Below are 17,560 nucleotides of genomic sequence, written 5' to 3' on the forward strand. Positions count from 1 at the left end.
TGAAAGATCAAAAGAAAGACTTTAAAATCACGTGGAAAATTCTAGCCAAGGCCAAATCTTACTCTAATCTTTCCAAACGATGTAATCTATGTAATACCGAGAAATTCTACATTTTATATAAACCGGACATGGCAACTGCCTCCCAAAGACCAACCCCTAACGTCCTCGTTCGTGGGAGGTGGGCAACGGTGGAGTAGGGGACTGCCTGTCAGGGTGAAGTACAGTGGGACTTAGGTCCCGGGGCCGCTACGGTAGCTGTGAAGGCCTGGCAGGAACCCTGAACAAGCTGGCAAATAGGGGCTATGGCAAGTCTGCAGGGGGCTAGTCACCCCCTCAGACTCAACATGTGACTACAGAAACCGAAACAGAAACTTTACAGTGGGAAATGGTGGGTCGCCAGAGGGAGGACCATTCCATGGATGGTAGCATGACGCTTGCTGACCAAAACCTCCAGGGAGTTTGTGAGCCGAAACCCTCTCTTCTGGGGCCTAAGGCCATTACCAGAATTGGTTGTTGGAACGTAAGGACGATGTATGAATGTGGAAAAGCTGCACAAGTGGCCAAGGAAATGAAAGAAAACAGAGTTGATATCTTGGGGGTTAGTGAAAGCAGATGGACGGGAAGTGGTAGTACGAAACATCTGTAAACAAGAGGACATCATGGTGAGCTTAACCCGCAGGAAATGGAGTTGGATTGGGCATGTATTGAGGAAGGACTCCGGCGATGTGGCTAAAGAAGGTTTATTCTGGACACCAGAGGGAAAGCGAGCACGGGGAAGGCCTAGAACAACCTGGCGAAGGTCGGCCGAGAAAGAACTTAAGTCCCTGCACCTGACCTGGAATGGGATCCGGAAGGCGGCACAAGACCGCTCCCGCTGGAGAGAGACTGTAGAGGCCTTATGCGTCCAATGGTGCGATAAGGATTGATGATGATGATGGACATGGCAACTCTTAACAAACGTAATGAGCTTGTATCAACTTGCAGGCACAAGCGAAAATTTCTTCTTAAATTCAATCGCGTCCTCAAGGACCAATCATAAGCTTACAAATGTATATTACTATTGTTTTTTAAGTTTGAATTTTGTAACGATCACACCATTGATGTATATAAACCCTAGCGATGCGACAGTGTATATGGAATTTAACTGATGAGTGGATCAACTCTTTGTTGGTCTACGAAACAGACCTGTATTAAAGCCCATATGAAACGATACTGAGTAGAAAATCACTGTTATTACCGCTCCTTCATTGTTGAGCACTATTCTGGATTTATCAGTGTGAAACCCACCTGAAGTCTATATATATATATATATATATATATATATATATATATATATATATATACAAATATTAAGATAGAGAGTAAATGTAACTCGAGTTTCACGCACTAAGCGATCATCAGACTGATTGTTAGAGTGAAAAAACTTCAGTTATAAACTTAAAATTTCAAATTTAAGAACGGTTGGAATGGCGCCTCCTCTGATTGGATGCTGTAAAGTACTTGTTCTCATGACGACATTTAGTGACCAGCTTAGATTTCTTGTTGAGGAGCGAAACATCGCGAGCGGATAAGATGCAGAGCTTTTCAGACAGACATAGATTGCAGCAGGAAGGGTTGCCTCTGTATGCGTTCGTTCTTAAATTTGAAATTTTAAGTTTATAACTGAAGTTTTTTCACTCTAACAATCAGTCTGATGATCGCTTAGTGCGTGAAACTCGAGTTACATTTACTCTCTATCTTAATATTTGTATTTAGCTCTGCATATTCATGCATAGAGCACTCTTAGGATAAGTGAAGCAATCTAGTCATTGTTTATTCGTTTATATATATATATATATATATATATATATATATATATATATATATATATATATATATATATATATATAACTACCAGTGGATAAACTGAAGACTTCATCTGCTATTAAAGTGCTCAATGGTAAAACCAGAGCTGTGAATAAAGAATGAATTTCTGGAGTCGGACTAGTTCAAAAACATTTAATTGCTACTCGGAGTTTCATGCCTCTTACGAAGCAATCATCAGGCAACTGACTACAATAACGGTTACATGAAAAGATATACAAATTTGAAAATATGGAACAATGCCTACTAGCGTGACATGTTAAGATGCTATTGGACGACAAAAGCGCAAAACGATTTGTAAATCTATATTAAGTAAATGCGGTATTCAACAGGAATTTCTTAGAATGTCTGCATATCGATGTCAGTTCGTTTCTTTGATTAAGTGTCGACATTTCCGGTTTACAAATTATAAAATATTTCTCCCATAGGCAAAGATTACATTTTTTGTTTACGTTTGAATACGATCTAGCTTGCTTGACTTTTCTCCATTTAATTTGGTAATTGATTTTCTGTTCCTTTAGACTCCATACGTACTTGCTGAGTTCGGTTACGTTTTTGTACCGTTCGTTCCTGAAAGAGCATGTGTGGTTTCTGTAACGTTCTTTGAATGTTGTGTCACACAGTCCGATGTATGTTTCTTTTGTCTGCGGGGTGACGACCTCTGCTTGGTAGACGATGCTCCGAACATTGCAATTACCTTTAAGGGGGCAAGAGTTCTTCTTTCGGCAATTGCAGTTGTTATCGATTTCTTCTGATTGATTTGTTGTTTTTCTGATTTGAGCTTTGTTGTGGCTGGAGATAATGGTTTTTACGTTGCTCATACAGCTGTAGCTTAGCTTAAGAGTGTTTCGGTTAAATATTTTGTGAAGCGGATTAGATTTAGGAAAGTGTTGATCAATTAGTTGGAGGAAGCATTTGCCGACTTTCGTTTCAACATTTTTGCTATATGGCGGGTTGAACCACGTGATGTTTCTCTTACGGTTTCTGCTCTTTTGTGAAGCATTAAGAGTTGGCGCTTTGTATGAAATATTGTACTTGTAACCACTTTTATCAAGTGCGTCTTGGTACACACCTTTGGCGTTGTCAAAGCATTCCTTGTCGGATGAAATTTCTGAAAGGCGCTTGTTGATGGATTCGGGGATGTTTCTAAGAATGGAAGGTGGGTGGTTAGATTGCTTGTGTACGTACAACGGTATGTTTCCTTCTTTTGTGTATGGAGAGTGCTTTCCGCTTTTTAGGTCTAGGGTGACGTCTAAAAAGTTGACTTTACTTAGATTGGCCTCTACTGTGATTTTTAGGTCGTTATCACGAAATATTTTGCAAATATCTTTCTTGATTCTTTCGATTTCCTGTGGCGATTTATTAAACGCTGACAAACCGTCATCGCGGTAAAGACCGATGTTTTTTCCGTACTTTTCGGTGAGGCGTGAAAGGATGTAACAGCCAACCAGCTCACATGTTTCTGCGCCATCAAACGACCCCATGGTGACATCAAATCGGTCGTTGGAGGTCTTCTTTTCTCATGTAGCGTTTTCACTGAACAGGAGTGACCTTTTGGCATGGATGATTATGTCACGCTCATGTGCGCTGATGGGCCGGTAAGTATTAGCGAAATCTAGGGCTTTGCAAAGTAGCTTCTCTGTGATCGACGGGTAAAAATCACACACGTCAAAACATATGAAAGATAGCGATTCTTTGTGCTGCAAGTCGTTGAACCATTTTAGGACGCTGGATGTGTTTTTCCATTGGTTGATCTTCGTTTTATTAATGATGGAGGTGTTGATGTTGTCAAGGATGTGCTTGCTTATCACGCCTATTTCAGATTTGGAGGGGTTAATTAATCGGCAGGTCGGGTGATTGTGGAATGCAGGCTTGTGATCTTTTAAAGTGATAAATGCTTCTTTTTCGGCTAGTTTTTCAATGCGGTCGTCAAGTTGGAGATGTTCAGCTATTCTTGCAGATTGTGCATTCAACTTTTCTACAACTTTGCCACTTGATTTCTTGTAGGTTTTTGTTACATTTTCCTTGATTAACTTGTTGTAAGCGGTTGTATTCATTTCATAATAATTTGTGGTTTTGTCAGCGGGGATCAGAAGGCTGTTCGGTTTCTTGATTTTGTTGTTGATGTCGGCATCTAGTTTTCGTTGGAAGTTGGATTTCGTGTTGGCTTTGAATTTAATGTTTCGGATGAGGTCTAACATGCCTTCTTCAAAGGGTATCAGCTCGTTAACTTTAGGCGGAGAGTTTTTCGATTTAAATCCATATGTTTCTTTCGTAGATGTTTCTTGCTGATTGAGAAAGTAAAAGGCTTTCCATCGCATTCGCCGTAAGAATTGTTCCGTCTTTTCAATAAACTTGTTCATGTAATCGCTTCTTGATGGCAGTGGTATGTTCTTGGTTGAGTAGCCCAGGTTGATCTTCTCCATGGTAATAGTTGACGAGTCGAACAGAGTGCTCAACAAATAGGAGCTTAATATGACTACCAGTGGATAAACTGAAGACTTCATCTGCTATTAAAGTGCTCAATGGTAAAACCAGAGCTGTGAATAAAGAATGAATTTCTGGAGTTTTTATTCACAGCTCTGGTTTTACCATTGAGCACTTTAATAGCAGATGAAGTCTTCAGTTTATCCACTGGTAGTTATATATATTTATATATATATATATATATATATATATATATATATATATATATATATATATATATATATATATATGCTCACTGTTCATACAGTTTGAGCACTCTTTGGATTGGGTGGAGAGCCTCATAAGAGGTGTTCACTATTGGCATTTTGCTTCGCTCACTGCTTGCAGTTTGAGCACTCTCGTGACTCCACAATGCAATCCAACAATGTGTAACCGTACATCCTGTGCCCAAGTTCAGGAGTTGCCATAAAGCCATTATGGTAATAACCGGGAGGGCACATTGTATACATTTGTATATTATGCTCACTGTTCATACAGTTTGAGCACTCTTTGGATTGGGTGGAGAGCCTCATAAGAGGTGTTCACTATTGGCATTTTGCTTCGCTCACTGCTTGCAGTTTGAGCACTCTCGTGACTCCACAATGCAATCCAACAATGTGTAACCGTACATCCTGTGCCCAAGTTCAGGAGTTGCCATAAAGCCATTATGGTAATAACCGGGAGGGCACATTGTATACATTTGTATATTATGCTCACTGTTCATACAGTTTGAGCACTCTTTGGATTGGGTGGAGAGCCTCATAAGAGGTGTTCACTATTGGCATTTTGCTTCGCTCACTGCTTGCAGTTTGAGCACTCTCGTGACTCCACAATGCAATCCAACAATGTGTAACCGTACATCCTGTGCCCAAGTTCAGGAGTTGCCATAAAGCCATTATGGTAATAACCGGGAGGGCACATTGTATACATTTGTATATTATGCTCACTGTTCATACAGTTTGAGCACTCTTTGGATTGGGTGGAGAGCCTCATAAGAGGTGTTCACTATTGGCATTTTGCTTCGCTCACTGCTTGCAGTTTGAGCACTCTCGTGACTCCACAATGCAATCCAACAATGTGTAACCGTACATCCTGTGCCCAAGTTCAGGAGTTGCCATAAAGCCATTATGGTAATAACCGGGAGGGCACATTGTATACATTTGTATATTATGCTCACTGTTCATACAGTTTGAGCACTCTTTGGATTGGGTGGAGAGCCTCATAAGAGGTGTTCACTATTGGCATTTTGCTTCGCTCACTGCTTGCAGTTTGAGCACTCTCGTGACTCCACAATGCAATCCAACAATGTGTAACCGTACATCCTGTGCCCAAGTTCAGGAGTTGCCATAAAGCCATTATGGTAATAACCGGGAGGGCACATTGTATACATTTGTATATTATGCTCACTGTTCATACAGTTTGAGCACTCTTTGGATTGGGTGGAGAGCCTCATAAGAGGTGTTCACTATTGGCATTTTGCTTCGCTCACTGCTTGCAGTTTGAGCACTCTCGTGACTCCACAATGCAATCCAACAATGTGTAACCGTACATCCTGTGCCCAAGTTCAGGAGTTGCCATAAAGCCATTATGGTAATAACCGGGAGGGCACATTGTATACATTTGTATATTATGCTCACTGTTCATACAGTTTGAGCACTCTTTGGATTGGGTGGAGAGCCTCATAAGAGGTGTTCACTATTGGCATTTTGCTTCGCTCACTGCTTGCAGTTTGAGCACTCTCGTGACTCCACAATGCAATCCAACAATGTGTAACCGTACATCCTGTGCCCAAGTTCAGGAGTTGCCATAAAGCCATTATGGTAATAACCGGGAGGGCACATTGTATACATTTGTATATTATGCTCACTGTTCATACAGTTTGAGCACTCTTTGGATTGGGTGGAGAGCCTCATAAGAGGTGTTCACTATTGGCATTTTGCTTCGCTCACTGCTTGCAGTTTGAGCACTCTCGTGACTCCACAATGCAATCCAACAATGTGTAACCGTACATCCTGTGCCCAAGTTCAGGAGTTGCCATAAAGCCATTATGGTAATAACCGGGAGGGCACATTGTATACATTTGTATATTATGCTCACTGTTCATACAGTTTGAGCACTCTTTGGATTGGGTGGAGAGCCTCATAAGAGGTGTTCACTATTGGCATTTTGCTTCGCTCACTGCTTGCAGTTTGAGCACTCTCGTGACTCCACAATGCAATCCAACAATGTGTAACCGTACATCCTGTGCCCAAGTTCAGGAGTTGCCATAAAGCCATTATGGTAATAACCGGGAGGGCACATTGTATACATTTGTATATTATGCTCACTGTTCATACAGTTTGAGCACTCTTTGGATTGGGTGGAGAGCCTCATAAGAGGTGTTCACTATTGGCATTTTGCTTCGCTCACTGCTTGCAGTTTGAGCACTCTCGTGACTCCACAATGCAATCCAACAATGTGTAACCGTACATCCTGTGCCCAAGTTCAGGAGTTGCCATAAAGCCATTATGGTAATAACCGGGAGGGCACATTGTATACATTTATATATATATATATATATATATATATATATAACTTTATCACAAATGAAGACATTTTTTTCATTTTTTTACCAATATTTCGACGCCTTATAGGCGTCTTCTTCAGGGTAAATAACCGTTGCCCTGCACGCGCCATACTACATTAACAAGCTTCAAATTGAGCAACCACGCGCGCGCGCTACAATAATTCGTTTACTCCCCCGCATGCGCGCGCTAACTAGCTTTACATAAATCTACGTACGTCTCGAGCGCCTATTTTGTACAAAGAAAAAATCATTATCATTCAATCCATTCGGATCTAGAGTTTTCAGTCTATAAGCCCACTGACCCTCCTTTTCTCGCAACTGTTGTTCTCCATTAACCCGGTCTATCAATTGAATCTTAATGTCGCTTAGTCCATTATGTCCTTCACTACAAAAATGTCTGTACAAAAGATCATCAGCCCTTTTCTCGGCCTGCGTCAACATGTCGTGTCGCCTAACTCTAGACTTGTGGTTATTAAACCTAAGTCTAAATTTCGTTGTTGTGGAGCCCACATACTGCAACGAACATTTGTCTAGAGTTAGGCGACACGAAATGTTGACGCAGGCCGAGAAAAGGGCTGATGATCTTTTGTACAGACATTTTTGTAGTGAAGGACATAATGGACTAAGCGACATTAAGATTCAATTGATAGACCGGGTTAATGGAGAACAACAGTTGCGAGAAAAGGAGGGTCAGTGGGCTTATAGACTGAAAACTCTAGATCCGAATGGATTGAATGATAATGATTTTTTCTTTGTACAAAATAGGCGCTCGAGACGTACGTAGATTTATGTAAAGCTAGTTAGCGCGCGCATGCGGGGGAGTAAACGGATTATTGTAGCGCGCGCGCGTGGTTGCTCAATTTGAAACTTGTTAATGTAGTATGGCGCGTGCAGGGCAACGGTAATTTACCCTGAAGAAGACGCCTATAAGGCGTCGAAATATAGGTAAAAAAATGAAAAAAAATGTCTTCATTTGTGATAAAGTTATATATATATATATATATATATATATATATATATATATATATATCTTAGTTTTATTTTAAATTTAATTATTTACTTAATTTCAATACGCTTTTAAAGTTCTTGCGATAGGTGGCTCTCACCTTTACTGGGCTTGAGTTTAATTAAGAATCAATTGTATGAAAAGGATGTGTCTTATTAAAATGCGGCTTTGTGTTGTGGCACCTAGCCAAGTTATCCCAAAACTGCTTCTGTTAGTTGTTGTTGCCCGCTGCCTGGTTAGCTCAGTTGGTAATAAGAGCGCCGCACTACTGTGCGGGAGGTCGTGGGTTGTCATTAAGGTTATAAAATAGAAATAGATGAAGGTTTCCTTTCTCTTCTCTTTTCTTCTTACATTTAATTTGTCAGTATTATCATTATAAGATTCTGGCAAGCGAGTCATGTTTGATTATTATACCAAAAATTCTTTAGTGTCTGGCAAGCGAGTCATGTTTGATTATTATACCAAAAATTCTTTAGTGCCGAGCGATCAAATTTTACGGGGGCAAATAATTGATTCCCAAATTAGCGACCTCCTGAAGAAAATAACAACCCAGCTGGCTTTTAAAAGAAGCGAACTACAAACGTAACTTAACTTTCTGCATTATTTTGTACATGTGACGTCCAAAGGAGAGCGATTAAAATTTCCCTCCCGCGGTTTCCAACTGTGAAAAAACCAGCACTTCCAAATTCCAATATTGGATCTGGTAAACACGGCCCCACAAGCTTCTCTGAGCTTTAAAAATACAACCATGTTTAAATATAGGTAAGGAAAGGTAATGTAATAGAAAATATCAGTTATACCATCAACGATCTAAAGTAAAACTGCAAACGATGAAAATGATTTAATTAAAAACAACAACGACACCCAATAAACACCTTTCTAAATAAAAATTGCGTATCGGTTTTCGCATTTTCCACAATTTGCATAATTTACGATTGGGTCGGACCTGATATGTCACGATAACGCCGTGCTAAATAAGAATGAGAGTCCCCGAAAAGTCTCCCGTGAAAATTAAACATGCTCAAATTTCATAAGAGTACCTGGGGTTGACAAGAGTCAAGATTGCACGAGAGTTTTTTGGCAAACAAAGGCGAGAGTTGAGCTAATGATAGCCTCCCACGCTGTCGTTTTTAGGGACGATCGTGTTTCACTCCTCGCGTTTCACGATCGCCCCAAAAAACGACTGCGCGGGAAGCTAAGTTCTCGACTGTCTCGATTCTCGTTTGGCGCGGCTTTACACGTGTTAGCTTCTGAAAGTAACGAGAGTCGGTCCAGGTTTTCCGCTTTATCCAGCAATTCACTTTCCTGACATGTTACGTTATTAATCATGGAGCGTTAGAAAAGCCAGGTCTCACATGAATGGTTCGCTCCCTTCGAGAGAACAATATTGAACAATAACAGGAACAATGCCCCTAGTACCAGAAATTTACAATAGGACCAGTAGATTAAGCTTCTCTGCAAATTGCACCCAAAAAAGAATGAAAACAACGAATAATAGAAATTGCCTTTAGAAGCCTTTTGAAATTCTGAACTTTTAAAATCTTAAGACCACAGATATTTACGCGCAAACGAAACCGGCCGATGTTTTGAAACCCGCAAAAAGGAACATATTAGGAATGTAAAAACCTGTGCGAATGGCTCAAACATTGCGAAACATGCGTGGTCATTCGACCATCGCATAGACTTTGAGAACTCTAGTGTCATTGACAAAGGCTCTTTTCGCATTAGAAAAACTTTGGAGGCTTTACACACCTCTGCTACTAAGCATACTGACAATAATTCAAAGCCCATTCCAAGCCAATATTGTATTCTTTTTAAAAATAGCCTCTTAATTAGCACCTTTTTACTTCGCTTTTGTTTTTCATTATTTTCTTTTTATCTCACCAGCCGAAAGCTCATTATTTTTAATATTTTTAGCCAGTGAACGTTTTTATTGATTTTATTATGTCTCATCCTGGCTGCGCTTCAATCTTTAATTGAAATGATAAAACATTAAACAGTAAACAATACCTTAAGCCCCGGGCTTAATGATCTGGACTTTTTAAAGATATGCTTTGAAACTTCGCAACAGGCTACAACTGAATACAAGGAAAAGAGGATGCACAAGTAAGTCGACAATTTGAACTTCCTAAAGCAAACCTTTCAATACAAATACCTCTTAAAAAAGAAAGTTTTACTTCAAGTTTTAATTATCATGTTTTCCACAGTAAATTACGAGTCGGAGCGAGCCTCGCAACTTTTTTTAAAAATAGGTCAAATGCAGTCGGAACGACGACTTTTTTAAAAATAGACAAATGATCTGTTGCGAAAGTGTGGGACGAGTGAAGAATTTAAAAGTAAAACTTAAAACAGCAAGGAACCGCCAACGATAATTCTGCCAACGTGGGATCTGCTAAGAGATCTGATCAGCGCCCCAAAATTGAAATCCCATAACAAACAATAAAGCAAGGCTGATACCACATGAAAAAGGAGACCGTTGCGAGACACCAACACGACTAGAACTGATAGAGCAGGATTACAACCGTGGAAAGCTGTTTCGGCCTTAATTATTGGAGCTCGTCAGCACCGTGTATCAAATTGGCTAATGTGCGGTGGGCTTTAGTAGTTATTGTATCGAGTCGGTACGTAGTAATCCGACCGTTTTATCTGATGGATCTCTCAGTGCAGGGAAGAAAATTTAAAAGTGTCTTCAACGTTTACTCTTTCAAAAAGACCGCAAAATTAAGTATACAAAGATTTAAGTGGGCTGACTTTCCGGAGCCAGGATAAAATTGGTAGTGGATCATTTTGTGAGGTAATTCATACAGAATATCGAAGATTTTTATACCTGTTCACCAATTATTGAGAAACCCATTTTTGTGCAACTGCGCAGAAGACCAAATTTATCTTTCCCTTTATCAGTAATTCTCGCCATTGTGTCACAAGCCCAAAAATCTTCTACGTAATAGGCTAAAAATATGTTTCTCTGTATCAGCAATTCATTTGAAATAAGACTATTGGTCTCATTAACTTTGAACATTCCTACCGTTCTCTTGGAACTCGTAAAGGATCACAGCGCGATGGGAAAGTACTGACTAAGAATGGCCAGAGTTGCTCTTAGTTAAACCCATTAGACTTCGTATATAATTTATGCTTTTGTGTGAGCTAGCCCTCTGTTCTAAAAGCATTCCTACGCGTTAATAGCGTTACATTGACTACAAAAACATATCTGTCTGCTTTCCTTTCTTTATTTGTTATCCTTCAGCCCGGGACTGAATGTTATTCCATTTTTAAGTCCCCATTTTAATTATTTTTCATATAATAGTGAGAGCTATTTTAAAATTAAGGCACGAAAACCTTGTATGAAACCTACCATATCACAGAAATAATTCACGTTAAACTTAATTTTATCTTTTTGACTATCAGGTTTTGTTTAATAAAAAGTTGTTTTAAATAATTGGAAGACACCTCTGCGTTGTTTTTAAAAGGTTTTCTACATTTACATATAATTTATTTTAACGTGGAAACTATTTTTATATTTACGGACGTGTTCTTGTTTTAATGAAAATCAAAAATGTGGCTTTTGCAATAATGTTTTGGAACTTTATGAACATGAACAACGCTTGAATGTTTTCCCTTTTATGTTGTAAATTCAGCAATTACTCATATCCACTGAAACAAACTTCATATCCACGGAGAGAGACTCCAGTATGCTATCCAAAAACTGTCTATGTTGTAGCTTTCGGTCCATGGAATCAGGATTTATGAACAAACATTAGGACAACACAAGCATTTTTTTTCTCCACAAATACGAGCAACAGGCACACACTGCGCATGTCAATAGGTCCGCAAGTCATGCCGAGAAATGGCATTACAAACTATAACAGTCTATTTGAATGGTTCGTAGAATAACGGGAATTTTAACATGAAACCTCGCCCCACTTTTTTCTGCCAGATGAAAATTTCCTGAAAAGATGTGACAGTTTCTCACGTCGGTTAATCTGTCCAACCGAGCATTTTGTAACATAGGTATTGCATGTCTAACTTGAATGGTCAGTGACTCAAATGTAATTTTGTCCTCTAGTTAGAGCGTGCGCCCGCCTTACTGCGTATCAAGAAATGGTATGTTGTTCCGGCTCAACTTCTCGCATTAAGCATTGGCCGAAGCTAAGCGAAAAGTTCATGACTAATCGTAAAATTTTCGGTATGACAATTTTGCTTCATTGGGGGAGTGGGTAGCGTAAATTTGCACTAGTTAGGTCAATTTTCACAGGTGCACGCTAGGGAAAATTTAACCGTCGGTGTGCCCGTCGGACTGATTAAGAATACGAAAGTCTAAAAAAATATCCCTATGTGTCTCATTCAGACCACCTAAGTCTTAATAAAAACGCCTGGCTTTACTCGAAGCACGAAAACAACCACGCTAAACTTTTTATTCATACTTGTGAAGTCGCGAAACAACGCTTTGAATATGAAACCACGCTAAACTTTTTATTGATTCTTGTGAGGACCCGAAAGACTCCCGAACCCATGCTTTGAACACGAAACTTTGCTCTACTTTTTTATTGATACTAATGAAGACCCAAACCAACGCTTTGAACACGAAATTTTAACTTTTTATTGATACTTGTAAAGACGCGAACCAACGCTTCGAACATGAAACCTCGCTTAACTTTTTATTGATTCTAGTGAAGACGCGTACCAACGCTTTGAACACGAAGCTATGGCTTAGGTTAACTTTTTATTGAGAGTTGTGAAGACCCTAACCAACGCTTTGAAGACGAAACCTTGATTAACTTTTTATTGATACTTTGAAGTCGCGAACCAACGCTTTAAACACGAAACTTTTCTTAACTTTTTATTGACACTTGTGAAGACGCGAAACAACGCTTTGAACATGAAAATTTGCATAAAACAGTGCATAAAATTTCGTTAAATATTTACAAGTAAAATATCCGCAACCATTCAAATAAACACAAAAATATAAAAATATCACACATGAATTTTACTTTCTTAAAGGATTTATTCGAATATTTTTTTAACAATTTAAGCTTAAAAGGGCGAAAAGCGATAAAATTAAAAATGGTAACTGGTAGTCGATCTTTTCAGGATCGATCAGGACATATCTTGCCTAATAAATCATTAGGCTAAAAACATCCACAGGTTTCCTCACTAACACAATCCAAGAAGAAGAAATTCTAGCATGAAACAGTTTTCTTTGACTTTGTAGATGTATGATTTTGCTATAATTGTTTTTTTATTTGCGGTCGGCTTTGCAAGAGTAAAATATGTTTTCTAGCCTTGTATTTCGTAAAATGAACAGGAACGGTTTTAAGTAAGAACTATCCACGTGAACTCGTTTTGCTTTAGAGCACGAAAGCGCGAGCAACCATATTAGCTAGCTCAGTGTTAATATTACAAAACTAGCCACAAACATGACTCACCACAGATGGATTTTCTCGTTCAGGTGTTTTCTTCTTCTATGTAATAAGCCTTCGTTACTGGTTAGCTCTCTGTGAAGAACTAAATGCAATCGGTGGCTTTCTGTGCTTTGCCTGGCCCTCGATAGTAACGATCAAATATAAAACTGACATCTGTCAAGCACAAAAATTGTGTTTAATTGCTGGTTACAGCTATTTAGACTCACTGGCGCCAGGTGGGCCTGCAAACAGCGCATGCTTAGTTGCATTAACCTTCCTAAGCTTTTTTTTAATGTTTAATAAATACAGAATTTTCGCCGAGTTCAAAAAGCTGCAAATTCTCACTTATCATATAATCTTCAACAAAAGTAAAAGCAGGCATGGAGAGTGTGAATACCTTGCAATTATTCCTGTATTTTGAAACCCAAATTTAAGGCTACAACAAGGCGAAAATAACGCTGAAAAATTTCATTTAAAAAAAATTGACAAGCACTACGAAGTAATGATGACGAAGCACGAATATCATTGGTTAAGTTCAGAAAGCTTTTGTCGACATCTTAAATTCAAGGATACATAACGTGACTGTTTAAAAGCACTTTGTAAATGAAAAGGACAGTTAATGTCAAATTAACTGACTTTTGAGGAAAATACTTTCTCTAAAGCAGACGAAACGTTTATCTGAATTGTCTCGCATGATATGGCGCTAATTGTTTACCATTTCAGAGCACGAAACGAAAGATGATCATGCAATGTTGTTTTTCTAACCAAACCGTGTTTAGCGAGCATTAAATAACTCATTAATAATTCATAAAGAAAATACAAAAGAAATTAATGTTTAATGAGTGTCTTTATATCTGATAAGGACACGGCTAAACTTACGTCCAATTTTCTAGGCCAAAATATCCCCAAATCTAAATATTAGTACAAGAATGAGATGATCTACATCAGAAGATTTTTAAGCCGTTCAATAAATTCGCAGTTCGTGTTTTATCAAGTCTAAAACACTCGGCTGCGCCTCGTGTTTTAAACTTGATAAAACACTGCTGCTCATTTATTAAACATTACATAAATTGTTTTTTTGAAATGAAACCTACTATTTGGAAACTGGAAAACTGTTTTACGATTGGAGATCACAATTTTTGGAGGGTGGCGATATTGGTTTTTAGTCGATTCATTATTTTGGTAAATTTCTGATAATCTGATTTTTTCCCTTAGCAACATATTCAGACCATTTTACAAAATTTAAAAGGTCTGTAATTGATCCAGTGCTTTGTTTGCTTTTAGATTCCAAGTAAGGATGACGAAGGAGGTTTGTTTATGTTTACATTTAAAGATAATTGGTTACATTTAGGGAAAGCTTTTGCTGACATTTGAGTTTCAAGGAAACGTTACGTGACTGTTTAAAAGCACATAGTAAATGAAAAGGACAGTTAATGACAACTAAAGTGACTTTTCAAGAAAATACTTTCTCGCAAACAGACGAAACGTTTATCTGAATTGTATCACATGACATGGCGCTTATTGGTTACCATTACAGATCACGAAACGAAAGGCGATCAATACTTACTCCCAAACAGGTGACACATTTTTCGGAATTGGCTTCATATGGCGCCAATTATTTACCTATTATAAGGCACGAAATTAAAGGCGATCATGCAATGTCGTTTTTCTAACGAAATCGGGTTAAACGAACAATAATTTGTTTGTTTGAAATGCAACCTGCTTTTGGAAAACTGGGAAATTGGTTCACGATTCAGCGAATCACAATTTTTGGAGGGTGGCGATATTAGTTTTGAGTCGAATATTCACTTTCGTAAATTTCTAAAAAGGTGATTTATATCACATGGCAACATATTACACGTAAAGTAAATTGTAATATTTCCATTAGAGTAAAAGGCTTCAAATTGATCCAGTGCTTTGTTTTCTTTTGGGTTCCAAGTAGGGATGGCGAAGGACGTTTGTTTATGGTTACATTTAAAGATATTTGGTTGAGTTCAGAAAAGCTAATGTTGACTTTTGAGTTTCAAGGAAAAAAGCACTTAGTAAATGAGAAGGACAGTTTATGACAACTAAAGCGACTTTCCAAGAAAATAATTTCTCTGAGTTGTCATGGCGCTAATTGTTTACCATTACAAGTCACAAAACAAAAGGCGATCAAAGTTGTTTTTCTAACGAAACCGGGTTTAGCGAGAAATAAATTATTTGAAAAGAAACCTACTATTTGGAAACTGGGAAACTGTTTCACGATTGCAAATCGCAATTTTTAAAGGTTGGCGATATTGGTCTTGAGTGGAATAATCATTATGGTAAATTTCTGAAAGGTGATTTATATCACAAAGCAACATATTACCTGTCAAGGAAATTGTAATATTTCCATTAAGAAGAGTAAAAAGGCCTCTTGTGATCAAGTGCTTTTTTGAGCTCTTTTGGGTTCCAAGTAGAGATGACTGAAGCAGGTATGTTTAAGGCTACCTTTAAAGATAATTTAATACATAGATTTAGGCAAGCCTAAAAGCGGAGCTCCCCGGTTATCTATCCTTTAAACTCTTTTAGACTGATTTTTTATTCATGTTATTTTCTTTATAGCGGAAATCCAGCGCGCGAAGCGCGCCTTCGGAGTACCATGGGTAAGATTAAAAATACAAAACTTTCACAAAACTTTTTCACCCATAACATTCATATGATAATTAATTAAAATAAAGAAAACTAAGCAAAGTTCTCAGTGAAAAATAGCAGAGGTCATGCAGAAAAATATATTTCTCTGAGGCTCTCAGCTAGGAATATTCCATATTGTGTCTGAGTCGACCACATTCTTACAAATTTGCAAATGCACATGCAAATTTTGATCTTGTAGTGTAACTGGAAATTTGCTTTTTCCAACGTTTTAAAGTGCTGCGTTCTTCCTCTTTCGGTGATTTAACTACAGGATAAACAAATTTACCGCGGATAAGAAATACCAGTAATAAGGAATGCTCAGAAGATGCAACTTGTGTTTAAGACAAAACCGCCCTCCTCCAAAAGAAAAATTGTCCCTCCCTATAAAGGTCATCCAAGTTCAATACAATACAATACTTTAATCTGACACTCCCCTTACGGGGCTTTTCAGTGACAATAAATTACAATAGAAATAACAATTTTAAAATTAACAATTTTAAAAAAAAATTTTAAAGTTTTAAAAATTTTAAATTTTAAAGTTTTAAATTTTAAAGTTTAGAAATACCAATTTTAAAGTTCAGCGGTATAATTCGTCAGGATCTTTCTTTACTTGATGCTCTTTGGCAAACAGAGTGCTAAGCCCATTGCCGTTCGTGCAAACAGTGCAAACCTTTTAGGAGTTCTTGCTAGTTTTGTTAACATTAAATATGTCTTGAAAACCTGCTCCTATCTGCCACGAAAAAATTTAACAAGCAGTTCTGTATCAAATTTCTTCAACATAAAGGCAAGGCACGACAATCTTTTTTTGCATTGATTATTGCTGTTCTCCAGTGCATTGAATTGCTGGGATTATATAAGCTGAGGCGAACCTAGCTAACTCAGAACAACATCGAAAGATTAGTTATGAAAACGGAAGAAGCACGTTTAGCAGTTACTCTGAAAACTGAAACCTTTGTAATGGAGGAGGGGGGTTGGGTGGGGGAGGGACGATGTACGCTCCAGTAGAGGTTTTCATGGGGTGCAATGTTTTTAAATGTGAGGATACCCCTGGGGTGTTCGACGCACAACTATCCTATTTCTCCTTTTTCAGCTTTTCATTAATTTTGGCTGTGTTGACTGGTTCTATAAGTTGTTCAACTGCCTAGATACCACTTGTACGAGACGCTGCTGCCATCACGTTTGTACTTTTCCTGTGGAAATCAATGACCTTCATCCCGATATTCCCAACGTGTCCCTTTGACTTTCGTTTCTTTTCTACATTCTCGGTTTAATTTCTAGTATTGAAACAAACAGTTGGAAGCAAAATGAACGTTCTTGAATGATTAAGCCTTTATTTATCCCGTTCTGACATTTGTTTTTGTTCTGGTAAGGTTACAATTAAGTCCTGCCTTATGGATACCCGCGATTTACTCCATTGCTTTAGCGTTTATTTCATCAATCAATGAATGAAACATTTGAATCATTTTATTACTAAATTAATTCCGTCATTTCATTTGTGGAAAAATACCTCATGACCACCACCACCAGCGCCTAAGAAAAGAGAAAGAGAATGAAATAACCCTAACCACTCAGATGTAACCTATGTTTCCAGGGAGAAGAGATATA

General features: G+C 38.2%; 1 protein-coding gene and 1 long non-coding RNA gene across 5 annotated transcripts in view; both read right to left on the minus strand.

Annotated features, from left to right (window-relative positions):
* LOC144637311 (small cysteine-rich protein 8-like) overlaps positions 1–10,995 on the minus strand; it is a 28,349-nt gene extending 17,354 nt beyond the window's left edge. For both annotated transcript variants that reach the window (XM_078496446.1, XM_078496444.1), the window contains exon 1: positions 10,927–10,995. The gene's annotated coding sequence lies outside the window, so the exon portion shown is untranslated. The remainder of the gene's footprint in view (positions 1–10,926) is intronic.
* LOC144637313 (uncharacterized) overlaps positions 1–17,560 on the minus strand; it is a 180,900-nt gene that overhangs the window by 74,520 nt on the left and 88,820 nt on the right. The window contains exon 1 of one of the 3 annotated variants that reach the window (XR_013567699.1): positions 13,325–13,503. The exons of the other annotated variants lie outside the window; for them this stretch is intronic. This is a non-coding gene — a long non-coding RNA (uncharacterized LOC144637313). Of the gene's footprint in view, positions 1–13,324; positions 13,504–17,560 lie in introns of those variants that run through there. 3 annotated transcript variants of the gene reach the window in all.

Source organism: Oculina patagonica, chromosome 13 (genome assembly GCF_052425735.1).
Source record: "Oculina patagonica isolate OP01 chromosome 13, crgOcupat, whole genome shotgun sequence".
Classification (NCBI taxonomy): domain Eukaryota; kingdom Metazoa; phylum Cnidaria; class Anthozoa; order Scleractinia; family Oculinidae; genus Oculina; species Oculina patagonica.